Below are 15,565 nucleotides of genomic sequence, written 5' to 3' on the forward strand. Positions count from 1 at the left end.
CAATTCCGTTCGCACAAATTAACTGCTAGGACTGAATCCTTCTAACTAGACCAAGCTAAGCAAGCCATCAAAACCCAAGAGCAATGCTGTAAAATACCTGTAAGAACTCATTACCTCGAACACATACAAAGAATTAATCATATCCTTTCCATACCAATTCGGTCTACTATCAAGCTACTCCATCTATCTAGATTTCCTTATAATTCATTTTTAACTTGATATCCTCTCTTGTTGTAGCACTACAATTCCTCAACCCAGGTTTACCACATGAGGCCCAAGCATAAATCCATACTGTTTGAGACCCATAAGCCGCTGAATAATCTCTCAATATTTCCAGAAACACCACATTCCAGATTGCTTTACTCTGAAGAACATCATGCGAATCTAAGTCTGTTACCTTTACTTTCCTGATACTAATACATAGAATCCCATAATTCACATAGAAATACCACAAGTCTTGACCTCTTCCCATGAAAACAATAGTTTCTAATCACCCATACAACCTTAAGATACCAATTGTTACATGCAGAATCCTGAACACATTAGAACCATTCTCGAGAGTCATCCACTCTGTTTAAACTGCAATTAGCCGGATCAAACGAACCAAACAACCAGTGCCTCGTTGGCACTTCTGACACTGCAGCACATAACCTTTCCTTAGTCAAAATTTCCTTTACTCGATCCATCATCGGGCTCAATCTCCGCATCCAGAACTGATTCACCACACGCCTCAAATCGGAACCAACATAGTGCATAACCGAGCAATTAGCTAATCGATAGCAAACTCCCCCACTTGGCTCGAAGCCATAGATCAGAATACACTCAATAACTCATAACACTTATACTCTATTGATGCCACAATACCATAATGAGATTAAACTCAAATCCTTTGTAAGCTTGTGTAAACACAAATCATCTAGTACTTTAAATCTTCGGCAAATCTCGTAACAGTTAAGCCCACTCTCTTAAGCGATCCAAACTTTCAAATTTCAGCACTTACATTTCACTTGCACATGAGATCTTCTAACAATCACGTAAGGGTCACACAACCCTAGAACACTCCGCAGGAGATAACCCACCTGCTTTGCCTCCATCTAACATTTTTGTATACCTTCTACCGTCATAAACTGTACGCAGTCACTTAGTCTTCCTGAGTCTGAACTCGTACCACAACATAAAATTTACTTCACCCACAACCGGAAAACATGAAAAGATCCTTCACACGCCCATAACTCGGGGCTATACCTCGAATGTGCATGGAATTCAAACACCTAATAGTTCTTCTATCATCCAGCAGACCTTCCTCGTCACTTCCAAGTTACATAGATACATCTCGCAGTACTAACATACTAATCTCATGGCTATTCAGCCGTCACCTCCACTAATAGGGACAATACCGAACATATAAGTTCAAAACACTTACTCACACAATCAGCACCTCGGTGCTCAAGCCATAGGCAAAGATCCGGCCTCAAGTCCTCCAGACTGGCCCAACATCGAACTCACAGAAATCACATCTCGCCCCTCGATCGGGGAAATCACAAGCCATCAAGGCACATCTGATACGGAGCGCTCATGCGCGCATACGAACGCGTGGAAGGAATTACAAGAGTTACTTTTCAAGTTGAATCAAGGACGCACGATAAGAATTCAAGAATGTGAAGTTTTCCTAAAGGTTCCGCAGCCTCTCGAGGATAAATACAGACGTCTCCGTACCGATCCGCGAGACTCTACTAAACCAGCTCATGACTCGTGAGACCTAGTAACCTAGGCTCTGATACCAACTTGTCATGACCCAAACCCCGATCCGATCGTGATGGCGCCTCTCGTGAAGACAAGGCCAGCCAACCAACCCATATCGCCTTTTCAAAATAGTTAAACATGAATAAGCAGTCTAAATATAATTTAATAATATTAATTAGCGGGAGTACAACCCAACACAGCCCTAATCGGGGTGTCACAAGTCACGAGCATCTGCAAAAGTGTAAATACAACTACAAGGTCTAAAAACACACTGAACCGGAATAATGAACAACAAAGAGAGAAGCGGTGCTGCGAACGTTTGTAGTCACCTCGCTAAACTCCTATAGCTCTGCCTCCAATCAGCCAAAACCCGCTACTGGGTGAATAAATACCTGCATTTGCACACGAGGTGCAGGGAGTAATGTGAGTACTCCAACCCAGTAAGTAATAAGAGTAAATAAAGACTGAGCAGTAGGAAACAATAAATCCACATTTGCGTTAGGCTCAATAAACACAACAGGCTTTCAAATCATAATGCGAGTCAACCTTCCCTTTTAAAACCCAGCTTTTAGTAAAAAAAAAATCATTTTTGAAATGCTTCCAGCAGTTTCAGTAGGGGTTCAATACCATTTAAAATAACAATAGAGATTAAAGCAATAATTGGCCCCTCGGGCAAAGCATAGTTCGTAAAACAGCCCCTCGGGCAAAACAGTAATCATAAGTACTTCATAACTTGAAAATCTCGATGGAAATAACCAAATGCCAAATTAGTGATGAATTTCGGAACATCTCATAACCCCAGTTTAAATAAAAGTTGTTTTAAAAACATTTGTTCAACTTTCCGACAGAGGCTCAATATAAAGATGAGTGAAAACAGTCAATCAATCAACATATTCGATAGAAACTCACTTTAAGGAGAAGTGAAATCAATAAGTTCATAAACAGGACTCTCAGGCAAACATCACTCATATGCATGTCTATATCTATCGCCCCTCGGGCTAGCCTCTCTGTCACTCGTGACTCAACTCTTACCAACCAGCGCTCACACTCGGCACTCACGCTCAATAGGTACCATATAGTAATCTGCTGCGGCGCAGCCCGATCCATATATATATATATAATAACCGCTGCGGCGTGCAGCCCGATCCATATATCGTCGACGGCGCTCACTGGGGGTGTGCAGACTCCAAGAGGGGCCCCTTACGGCCCAAGCGCAATATTGTTGCGGCGTGTAGCCCGATCCAATATATATATCGCTGCAGCGTCCAGCCCGATCCATATAAGCATTGCTGCGGCGTGCAGCCCGATCCGTATCCATATATATACATACTTTGTTGCGGCGTGCAGCCCGATCCATAGATATATATAATCCTCACAACTGGGCCCTCGGCCTCTCTCAGTCATTAACATCACTATCAGACTCTCAGTCTATCTCAGTCGTCAATCTCATAATCAGACCCTCGGTCTATATCAGTAAAACAGGGAACTCAGCCCAAACAGTTTTCCACATTTTTAAGAATATAATGATAGAGCCAGGTTTGAGAAATAAACAGATAAAAACATGACTGAGGATATACTTTCAACAAATAGAGTGAGGAAAATCAGTCAAATGCCCCTAAGGGTCTCAGCAAGTCGGCACAAAGCCCCAAACATGGCATACAGCCCAAGGTATAATAACATCAAACAATTAACTATCAAATTACTCATTTAAAATAGTCATTTGGGATGGACTAGGTCACAATCCTCAGCGGTTCTCTACCCCACGCTCGTCATTTAGCGTGCAAGTCACCTCAAAGTAACACATCGATGTGCAATCCGGGGTTTCAAACCCTCAGGACAGTATTTACAATCATTACTTACCTTGAACCGGCGAAATCTCTAGCTCGCGACGCCTTTGCCTCTCAAATCGGCCTCCACGCGCGTCAAATCTACCCAAAATCAGAGCGAATACATCACAATAGGCTAAGGGAACAATACCCAATCGAAAACAATCGAAAAATATCAAAAAACTCAGAATTAGAAAAACTCGAGCCCCGGGCCCACTTCTCGAAACTATTTTCACATTAATAGGTTCCTTATCTTCTCACGAGTTCGTACATACCAAGAACTCTCAGATCCGAGCTCAAATGACCCATCAAATCCCAATTTGACATATCAAAAACTCAAGCCCTAGTTCTTCAATTTTTGGCTTAATTTCCATATATTTTAAGGTTAATCTCACATAATAATCGCGTTTTAAGATCATAGAACTCACCTCCAATCAATCCCAGTCGAAATCCCCTTCAATTCCCGTCCAAAAGCTCTCAACGATGTTCAAAGATGGAGGAAAAATAGCTTAGCTCTCGGAACAAAATGAACTTTTAAAACCCTTCTGCCCAGACATTTTTTCGCATCTGCGGTCCGCTTTTCACTTCTGCGACTCCCGCTTCTGCGGAAATCTTCCGCTTCTGTGGAGCTTCACTAATTGCCCAGGATCGCTTCTGCGGTCTAAATCCGCTTCTGCGGGCCTCTATCCGCTCCTACGGAAACCAGCCTCCCTAGCACCTCTCCCACCTGCGACCTCACTTTCGCATCTGCGGAACTGCATCTGTGGCCCCTTTTCCGCAGATGTGGAAATACCAGAACCAGCAAATCTCTGAAACAACAAAAGTCCAAAATTCATCCCGATAGCCATCCGAAATCACCCCGAGGCCCCTGGGACCTCAACCAAAAGCACCAACACATCCTAAAACATCATTCAAACTTGTTCCAATCATCAAAATACCTCAAACAACACTAAAACCATCGAATTACATCGAATTCAAGCCTAAGTTCTTCTAAAACTTCCGAAACACGCATTTGATCAAAAACCCAACCAAATCACCTCCGAATGACCTGAAAGTTTGCACACACATCCCAAATCAAATAATGAAGCTGCAGCAACTCTCAGAATTCCATTCCGACCCTCGGATCAAAATTTCACCTATCAATCGGAATTCGCCAAAATACTAACTTCGCCAATTCAAGCGTAATTCTACACCGGACCTCCAAAAACAATTCCGATCACGCTCCTAAGTCACAAATCACCTCACGAAGCTAACCAAATCATAAAAACTCTGATCCGAGCTCATATACAAATAAGTCAACTCTTGGTCAAACCTTTCAAAATCAAAGCTTTCAACTGAGATTGTTCTTTCAAATTCTACTGATTTCCATGAAAACCCAAAAACAACGATCTACATCAGTCATAACACATTACACGGGCAAGTCATGCCCGAGAACTGGAGATCAAAGCGCAAAAGCTCAAAACGACCGGTCGGGTCGTTACAACAACTTTCCCAATGCGCCTTTCAATAGATAAGGGTCCAATGTATTTTTGTAATAGGTGAGGGTCATGGACCCCTGCAAACAAGTATCGCTTCGGAATTTTGACCATCACTTTGTCTCCTACTTGGTGTTCAACAAAGCGACGATTTGTATCAGCATGCCTCTTCATCCACTTTTGAGCTTTGAAAAGATAGCTCCGCACTATCTCCAAATTTTGCTTCCATTATTTTGAGAAGCTAGCAGCTCGAGGAGATTTTGACATGTTTGGTGCATTCACGGTGTGTGGGAGTAGCGGTTGCAGTCCGGCAACAATTTCAAAAGCGATTTTGTTTGTACTAGAGCTCTTTTGTGAATTGAAACACAGTTGAGCAGAATCCAGAAGCTTCACCCAGTTCTTCTACGATCCAGTTACAAAGTGGCGACGATATTCCTCCAGCATGTCATTGAATCGCTCCGTCTGGCCATCAGATTGCGGATGAAAACTTGAGATGTGACTCAGTTTTGACCAAAGGCACTTAAAGAGTTGGGTCCAAAAGTTGCTAGTGATGTATTGTGGGGCTTCTATAAAGGTAGCATACTTGGAAAACCGATCCACCACAACAAATATAGTTGTGAGATATCCGACATTGGGCAATCCGCTGATGAAATCCAAAGAAACACTTTCCCAACTTCTAATTCCCATGCTACCCATTGCACCTAATCATGCCAATACGCAAGAGTACAAGATTTCATCATAACTCTTGAACCACTAATAGGGTACACACTTCATCATATAGAAACCTTTCACTTAACTCATTTCAGGAGAACCATTGCAACACGTGACTGAATTCCCATAACCACAAAAAATAGCAACCTCAAGTAGTGGTCTAGACCACCATAACTCTTCCGGGATCCATCTACACATAACATGCCATAATACTCGAATGCTTCCAAATAAAATCAATTACGGCGGCCGCCAAGCCTCACACGTACCGCCACAAAGAATATGTATATCTTACCACACTGAAGGAACTGATCATTACCCCCATCATGCCAATTCAACCATTGCTAACCGATCCGACTTCTTCTAACTTACTTTGGACTTACCTTAGGAATAATAATAGCTCCATTCAAAACATAACGAACCCAAATCCGCACTCATCCCGAGTGACCTTATTTTACGAGACCAAATTGTCTCAAAATCCATGAACCATCTCATACCCTCCTTGAGCGCATATTCGCTTCTTCAACTGATACACCCATCCTAATAATTTCTCCATGAATCCAAAGTTATTTTCTCCAGTTCCTCCAATGCTACACCGCAGACCGAAGATAACATAGAACACTCCAAGCCCCCTTTTCAGAATCCGCTACAAAAGCTCGGTACTTAACCACACTACGGACTCGAAATTCGCATGTACCGCACTTTAACCTTTGAATCCACTAGCACCGTTGTTGAGAGTCACCTACTCTAGTTTGGTCCCAAATATAATCAACTCCAGGGCTCTTCTAGCACATGAACACCCTCTCAAAGAAGCACCCTGCTGAATCACCTTCCTTGTAACTCACCTCTACACGAAGCATAAATTCTAAGTCTTCCGAAAGCATGAACATGAATTGATAAGGCCAATTATAGCACACATTCCTCAAATTCTTTGCTCAAATTACCACTGATGTTCTTTTTCCTTAGTCGTAATAATCCACCAATATGCTGATAACAAAAAACCTCACAAGTAGACAACCATGCAATCCAATCGTAGGCGGTGGGGCTCTCCCGCTTAGCTTGAAGCTAACATTAAATAACCCTGGAACCTACTATGATTCCTTCTTCCTCACTAACATGACCTCGCGCAACCGACCCGTCAAATTCCTCAAAATCTCCATGTTAACCATTTCATAAACGCTCTAAATCATTAGCCACATTCACATGTTCGACCTCTTACCGGATCGCCAGTAGAATTCTTTGCAGAAGCTTCGTCAACACCACGCAACCGTTAACCTGCTCACATGAGGCAACCACATGTGGAAATTCCATGCCGACATCTTCAAACAATGCTGCACCAAGTATAATTACTGCGAAACCAATAAACCATCCCGAGCCTGTGCTCATTCACCAACTTTACAAGTCTGTCCACTCCCCATTGACATCAACTAAAGGTGCGATGACACATTCCACCTCAAAGTCACGTTGTATCCCTCTTCATATTAAGCAACTCCCTCCTGTCACATCCAATCATCCTCAGTATATTAGTCAATATTCCAAATTAGTCTGTAGACCTAGTCACTGTCCACCATGAATCTCAAATAACTCTAAACTTTTCTCAAGGTGTGTAGTCATCCTACCACATAACCCATATACTACTATGCCACTCTCCCACTCTCCTACTTTGGTCAAACTCACTCCTTCAAGAAACTACTCGACTCATGTTTCTCACACTTGGCCTTCTAGAAGTTTATCCACCGCAAGACACCTCCCACATGTCCTTCTTCATCCTTCGCTGCCCAGTTGTTGCCTTAAGTCAAAATCCATCTCTGTAGCACTTGAACCAATAGATAGCTACCAACTTTAAACCCCTTCGAAGATCATCTTCCTCGAGCCGTCACATTAGAAATACCCATTTATATTTTGAAATTGCTACACTCCGCTATCTCTGACAACCGCTTCTCCGGCACCATCTCATACTACTCTGCCTCGAAGGCAAATTGATGAAGAACATGACACCGGCAAACCTTAACGCGTTCAACAAGGACGACGACACCACATCACATATTAAATTTCCACAAGTACCGTTACTCCATCAACCCAAACCTGAACATTTATAGTCCAATTGACTTTCCTCCGCCGGAAATAAAATATCGAATCTCTGAATCATGCACTGAGTAAACCTCCTTACAACTCATTCACTGCCTCGACACATATACAAGCATCCTACCATTACACAAACACTGTGCGACGGCAATGCACGAATTGCCATAACAATCAATGCCGAATCTCACAATCTTAGATAATACTGATACTGAGCTGAAATGACAGAACAACCTTCCACAAGGCGACGATAATAGCCCAAAGCAAATATGCCGGGAGAAACATCCTACACCACATCTGCAGTACCATTTAAATTCCTCGATTCCCAATTTATAACAAGCATTTCACGTCGTGTAAGATTGAATAGGAAGAAAATAAAGGCATAAGCCTCAATGTAATAAAATCGCACGATGAGGAATCAAGAAGGGAAGTGCTCCTAATAGCACTGTAGCCTCTCGAAGATAAGTACAGACGTCTCTGTATCGATCCGCAAGACTCTACTAGACTTGCTCATGACTCATGAGACCTAAGTGTACCTAGTGCTCTGATACCATGTTGTCACGACCCAAAATCCATTAAAGATCGTGGTGGCGCCTAACACCGCTGTCAGACAAGCCAACAATTTTAGATTAACTTAATTATTCACTTTAGTATTTGAAAACTCGATTTCTTTCAATTTAATAGTAAAAGATAGAATTTATAGAGTAAATAATAATGTTTTAAATATTTCAATATTGAACAACTCCTAATCACTCCAAAACCCGGTGTCAGAAGTGCATGAGCATCAACTAGAAAGATAAATTAAAATACAGCATCTGGCTGGAATACAAATTAGACATGAAAGATAAAGATAACTCTGAAGGAGACTCTGCTGACTGCGGATCGTAACATGGAATGCAGCTCACCTAAGTCCCTGCATTAACCACGCCTCTGCGCCCACAAGGCCACTAAACATATATGTGTCTGCACAACAAAATGTGCAGCAAGTGTAGTATGAGTATGAAAATCAACGCGTACCCAGTAAGTATCAAGTCTAACATCGAAGATGTAGTGACGAGGGGTCGAGTCCGACACTTACTATGGGGTATAAATAAAATACTACTTATATAATTAAGCATGGATTACATAGAACGACTGTAAGCTCAATATCATGAAGTAAGTAAATAATTGTTTTATTAATAAGAAATTTCCAAATTTATTTTTCATTATTTATTATATCTTAGGCCAATGAAACAATATCAATTATTATAAATTCCCAAGCAACCAAGGTCGTACGGCCTGATCCAACATAAATATTTAAATTGTGCATTGCCGAGGGTCGAACGGCACGAACCAACATATAAATATAAATTGTGCACTACCAAGGGTCGAATGGCACGAACAATAGATGCATCTATTTAACCTGCCGAGACGAACAGCCCGCTCCCATGAGAGTAGTAAAAATTTACCCCGCTCGCGGAATACAGTTGCGACGTGGTTGAACATAGATTTTCTCAAGTTATTATAATATTTCTCAATTCTTTTTCAAAAAAAAATACAAAATTCAAATGAAAGCTTTTAAAATCTCAAATTCCTCCATTCCTACTCTTTTCAAGGAAATTAATGAGCAAACTCAATCTCGCTTCTTCTCAAGGCAAATAATAAACATAAGTCAAAGAACAATATCAACAAGGCATGGTGTAAACCTAAAACTACCCGAATATAGGCATAGCTAGTAGCTACGTGCAGACTCTCGTCACCTCTTGCGTACATAGCCCCCACAAATAGAAGCATATACTAATTTAGTTCACCTATAGGGTTAATTCCCTCTTACAAGGTTAGAAAAGAGACTTACCTCGCTCCGCAACCAAACTCAAGATTCCAATAAACCTTTGTTTCGCGAATTCATGTCCGAAAGCCTCAAATCTAGTCATAAACAATTCGATATACTCAATATAAATCGTAGGATTTAATTCCAAATGAATTTACTAATTTTCCGGATTAAAATCTGAAATTCATTAAAAAATTGACAGTGGGACCCACGTCTCGAATCCTGGAAAAACTCACAAAAAACGAACCCCCGTTCCGATACGAGTTCAACCATACAAAAAATTATCGAATTCCGACATCGGATTGGCTTTCAAATCTTAAATTTTCGTTTTTGGAAGATTTGATAAAAATCTGATTTTTCTTCCATAAATTCATGGATTCATGATGTAAATGAGTATGGAATCATGAAATATAATCAATTTCGGATAAAGAATACTTACCCAACTCAAACTCGTGAAAAATGCCTCTGAAATCGCCCAAAACCAAGGTCTAAAACTCTAAAAGTGAACAAAAATGTCGGAGTCCGGACATATATATTATGTCCAGGTAAGTCGCACATGTGAGATGCGACTTGTTTCAAAATTTTCAAGCCAAAAACTGTTTTACCATCCTTCATTCAATCAATCGTAACTTTCTGTACAAATGTCCAAATGATAAATAGTTTAACTTTCTGGAAACTAGAATCAAAGGGATACAACTTTCTTGTTTTTCAAATTTTCATATTCTTTGTAGATTGCGAGATATAAGCTTCCAAAATCGGATCTACGCATCAGAAATTTCTGCGAATAGCTTCTGCAACAGAAAATTCCAGCAGCTCCCTTTGTCCGAAATCCACTCCGTTAAACTTCCGAAATCCACCCGACACCCTCGGGACCTTAACCAATTATACCAACACGTCCCAAAAAATTATACGAACTCGCTCGAGGACTCAAATTACATCAAACAACGTCGAAATCATGAATCGCACCCCAATTCAAGCTTAATGAACTTTAGAACTTCAAACTTCTACATTCGATGCTGTAACCTATCAAATTACGTCCGATTGACCTCAAATTTTGTATACAAGTCACATTTGATATTACAGACCTACTCCAACTTCCGAAATCGGAATCCGATCCCGATATCAAAACGTCCACTTCCGGTCAAACTTCTCAAAAACCTTCAAATTTCTAACTTTCGCCGAATGACCCCAAAATGACCTACATACCTCCAAATCCATTTCCAGACGCGCTCCCAATACCAGAATCACCATACTGAGCTATTCCCAGACTCAGAATCCCAAACGGACATCGATAACATTGAAATACACTTCAACCCAATTTATGAAATTCTTTCAAAATGCCAATCTTCCACAATAGGCGCCGAAATGCTCCCGGGCTATCGAAAACCCGATCTAGACATACGCCCAAGTTCAAAATTATCATACGAACCTGTTGGAATCTTCAAATCTCGATTCTGAGGTCGTTTAATCAAAATCAACCTTTCGTTTACTCAAATATAAAGGGTTCTCATGCCTTGTAGAATATTCACGTTTTTTATGCTTGCCCTAGTTTTACAATAGAGTGTTTTTCTCTATTTTGTCTTCTTTATCCTTGTTTTTGGTTCCAAATAAGGTGTTGATAGTCTTTGTCTTATTTTCAATTGCGTGTGGTATTTCTTTATCATGTTAATTGATTCCAAGTGGTGACTTTAGAAACTTGTTTAGTTCTTGATCTTGCTAGAACACAATTCTTTCGTTTTTTTGATATCATAGAATCATAAGTTTCCTTGAACTGGTAAATCATCAATATTTACTTGTTTTGAACGAGTAAATACTCTTTATTATAGTTCATATTGTCATCTTTCACCTCGTTTTTGAATCATCATATTCCAAGTCCTAAAACTTGAGATGCACTATTTTTTAAACCGGTCCACAAACTACGTTTTCGTTTCAAGATCATGATCCTGGTCGGTTGGTTCTTTGTTAACTCGAAGAATCACATTAATTTTGAGATGATTCATTGCACAAATATTGGTACAAAGATAATACTGAGAAAGTGAGATTTAGTTCGGTCACATGCTAAACTTTTTTACAACACGATGAAGTTCTTTGATAGGTTAGAAAAATGTAACTTAGAGCCTGCTGAATATGAGTTCAATCAAATCATGGAAGTTATCAATATTGTGCCATTTGTGGATCCTTTAGACTCGAGGACGAGTCTTTCTCAACCAAGGGAGAATGATGTAAATGGAGAATCCATGTTAAATTTTATTAATTGTGGCAAAGATCATATTTTAGAGCTCAAGTCCAAACATATGGATTTATTTTCAAGAAGCTCAAGAAGTCCAATAAGCTAAAGATTGATTTCAAGAAGTCATGATTCTTTCCTTCTTAAAAAAGGATTTATTTTATTCCTTTTAGAATAAAGATTTTTCTTTTAGTAGGATTCTAGTTTATTTTCCTTATAGAATAGAGATTTTACTTTCCTTGTCTTTAGTTATTTTATTTTCTTATTAGAATAGGAATTATAGTCATTAAAGAAAAGACTTTGGGCCTATGTAAAGGGTTCTCTTTTCTTGTATAAGGGAATTCATGTTTTTGAGGCTTGCCCTAGTTTTATAATGGAGTGTTTTTCTCTATTTTATCTTTTTTATCCTTGTTTTTTGTTCCAAGCAAGGTGGTGATTGTCTTTATCATGTATTTAATTGCGTGTGGTATTTCTTTATCACATTAATTTATTCCAAGTGGTGACTTTAGGAACTTGTTGAGTTCTTGGTCTTTCAATAACACGTTTCTTGATCTTAATTCGTTCTTTTGGTATCATAGAATCATAACTTTCATTGAACTGGTGCAGCATCAATATTTACTTGTTTTGAACGAGTAAATAGTCTTTATTATAGTTCAAATTGTCATCTTTCACCTTGTTTTGAATCATCATATTCCGAGTCCTAAAATTTGAGATACACTGTTTCTTGAAATCGGCCCTCAAACTACGTTTTCGTTTTAAGATCTTGATTCTAGTCGGTTGGTTCTTTGCTAACTCAAAGAATCACATCAAACCCCTACCCTAAGGGAGTTGCGAAGTATTATTTATGTTGCAAGGGGTGATCCTTTAGGCTAAAAAACTTAGGATCCCCTATCCTTTATATACTTGCTATTCACAGTTAGTCATAGATCAACGCAATTGTACTCCTTGTGATTTTTAAAGACTTGTATCAATTAGTCATATAGTTAATTCTTATGTTATAATAGAGTCTTCAACTTCTACATCTTTCTTTGATTATTTAATCACCTAAATTAATTATATAATCCATATAGTGTAAAGTTCGGCTGGGATCCACTGTTGTGGACCTCGAAGAGTGTCTAATACCTTGTCTTTGAGGTAATATGAGCCCTTACCCGATCTTTGGTGGCATTGACTAGTCAAACAGAGTTATTTGCAAATATGTGTCGTAACGCATCTTAAAATCGTTAGGTGGACTCTTCTCTTTTAATACCTATTTAAAAGAGTTGTCAAAGGTCGAAAGCCGCTTTCGCAAGAAAACGGGGCGCGATAGATACAACAACACAAAAGATACAACATCAGGAACCAACTACAGATGGTTGTTTCTTTTGTAAAGCTGAAGGTCATAAGAAGAAGGATTGTACCAACTATCACACATAGCGTGCAAAGAAAGGTACACCTCTTAATTGTTTTTGTTCTAAGGTTAATTTGACTTCGGTACCAAGACAAAGATGGTGGCTAGATTCCGATATAACAACTTACATCACTGTGTCTATGCAGGATTTCCTAAACTATCGAAAGCCTAATGATGGTGAAAGATACATAGACGGCAAGTCGGTTAAAGTCGAAGCAATTGGAACTTTTAGATTATTGTTAAGAACCGATTTTATCTGAATTTGAACGAGACTTGTGTTGCACAATTTTTTTAATGGAATGATTTATGTTTCTGTATTAGACAAGTGTGGTTATTTTTATTTATTTGGAAATAATAAAAAAAATTAGTCTCTTTCGTAATTCAAAATTGGTTGGTCCCGGTTCTTTATCAGGTTACAATAATCTATACTTACTTGATATGATTGCTTCGTTAATGAACCTTGCATGTTTAAACTGGTGATAAGGGTAAATTAACCATCCAGTAGTTAGCTTCTTTATGGTATGAGAGATTAGGTCATATCTCTAAAGTAGAATTAAGAGACTTTTGTCCAATAATATTTTTTATCTACTTAATTTTTCAGAATTTTTATCCCACTACTAAGGCTACTTTTTTTTCAGTAATATAAGATTCTTTGAGGATGTTGAGTTTGCGGGGGAGAGAGAGTTAAGGACTTTATCTTCGAAGAAGAACATATTGATATTCCTTTAATTGTTATTGTCAATGTTCAGGAACAACTTTTTATATCTGACATTATTCAAGAAGCATATTCAGATCAATGATAATATCATTCAACCCGTCCTTCAAGAAGTTGTTCCCTAAGAACAAACTCTACAACCTCATGAATAAATTTATATAAAGAAAATTATCTATGAACTTAAGAAAGTGCCTCATTAATAGTATTACTAATTTTATCAAGTTATTGTCTCATTTGGTTTCGAGATAAATTTTATTAATTATTGTGTATACCATAAGTTTAGTGGGAGTAAGTATATTTTTTTACTGTCTGATGTATATCAACTTTGTATGCGTCTGGATAACTCATTTTTAATTTAGGAATGTTGGACAGATATTTAAATAATTCATAAATTTATCTTTTGAAAGCAGCTTAAAGGTTTCAAAAGGTAATTACATAGGACAAATATTTTATGCTCACACAAAGAAAGTTGAAAAAGTTAAAGCTAATAAGGTATTCAGATATCGACTTCACTAGATGCTGATATAATATGATATGCTTGGTTCATGGACTATATAAGGAAGAGTGTTAAACGAACACTCATAGCTCTTTTCACCAAAGCAGTTAATTTATAACATATTATATAGCATCTGATTTTGGAATATGACTGCAGAATTTTGTCACTAGCTACGAATCTATGGATAAAATTGAAAGGACACTTGAGTTACTTTGTGACAATAAGTTAGCAGTCTTGTATTCCAATAACAACAAGAGTTCGGTAAAAGTCAAAGCACAATGACATAAAGTTTCTGGTTGTTAAAAGAAAGTTCAGAGTGATTAGGTGTTTATAGAACATATTGGTACAAACTCCATGTTTGTGGATCCACTTACTAAGGGCTACCACCCAAGATTTTCATAAGCATATTGTTCATATGGGTGTCATGTCATTTAAGGATATTCAGTTTCGGTGGAATTTGTAGCCTCTTAAATGTTCTTTATGGACACAATTCGGTTTCGGTTTAAGGTTTCAGGTAATATTTTCAGTTTAAGGATATTTGAGGTTATTTCTGCAGAAATAAGGTATTCAGGTTATTTTTTCACTCTGACTCATTTTTTCAATTGGACCAGTTGAAAATAGGCATGCTTGGATCACATAGCATGTAATTTTCATGCTACACATCCATACTTGATCTATGTCATTTGGTTATGTTGGTATTCGTGATCAAGGAAGGTTTAGTTACGATAAATGTAACGAAAGCCACCTTGATTCAATATTGGCATAATTGATGAACGAGATTTTTCGGAGGTACTTTGGTTTATGATAGCAAACATTTTGAGCTCATAAGGTGACATAAATTATAGAGTTATATGTGTAGTTCAAGTGGGAGATTGTTAGAACTTTTTATGAACTTGCATATATATGGTATTAATAATAGTTGTATGTAGGTTGCTATCATTAAAAGGTTGACCCAAATTAAAAGTGATCTGCTAAGGTTTAAAGTTAAATGGGTCTATAAGACACCTCCTAATGTATGCGGTCTAATGTGTAGATACCTGGATATAATTTCTAATTTAATGATGGGCTAAATTAGAATTACGTAAACTGTATG

The sequence above is a fragment of the Nicotiana attenuata genome, unplaced genomic scaffold (assembly GCF_001879085.1).
Source record: "Nicotiana attenuata strain UT unplaced genomic scaffold, NIATTr2, whole genome shotgun sequence".
NCBI lineage: Eukaryota > Viridiplantae > Streptophyta > Magnoliopsida > Solanales > Solanaceae > Nicotiana > Nicotiana attenuata.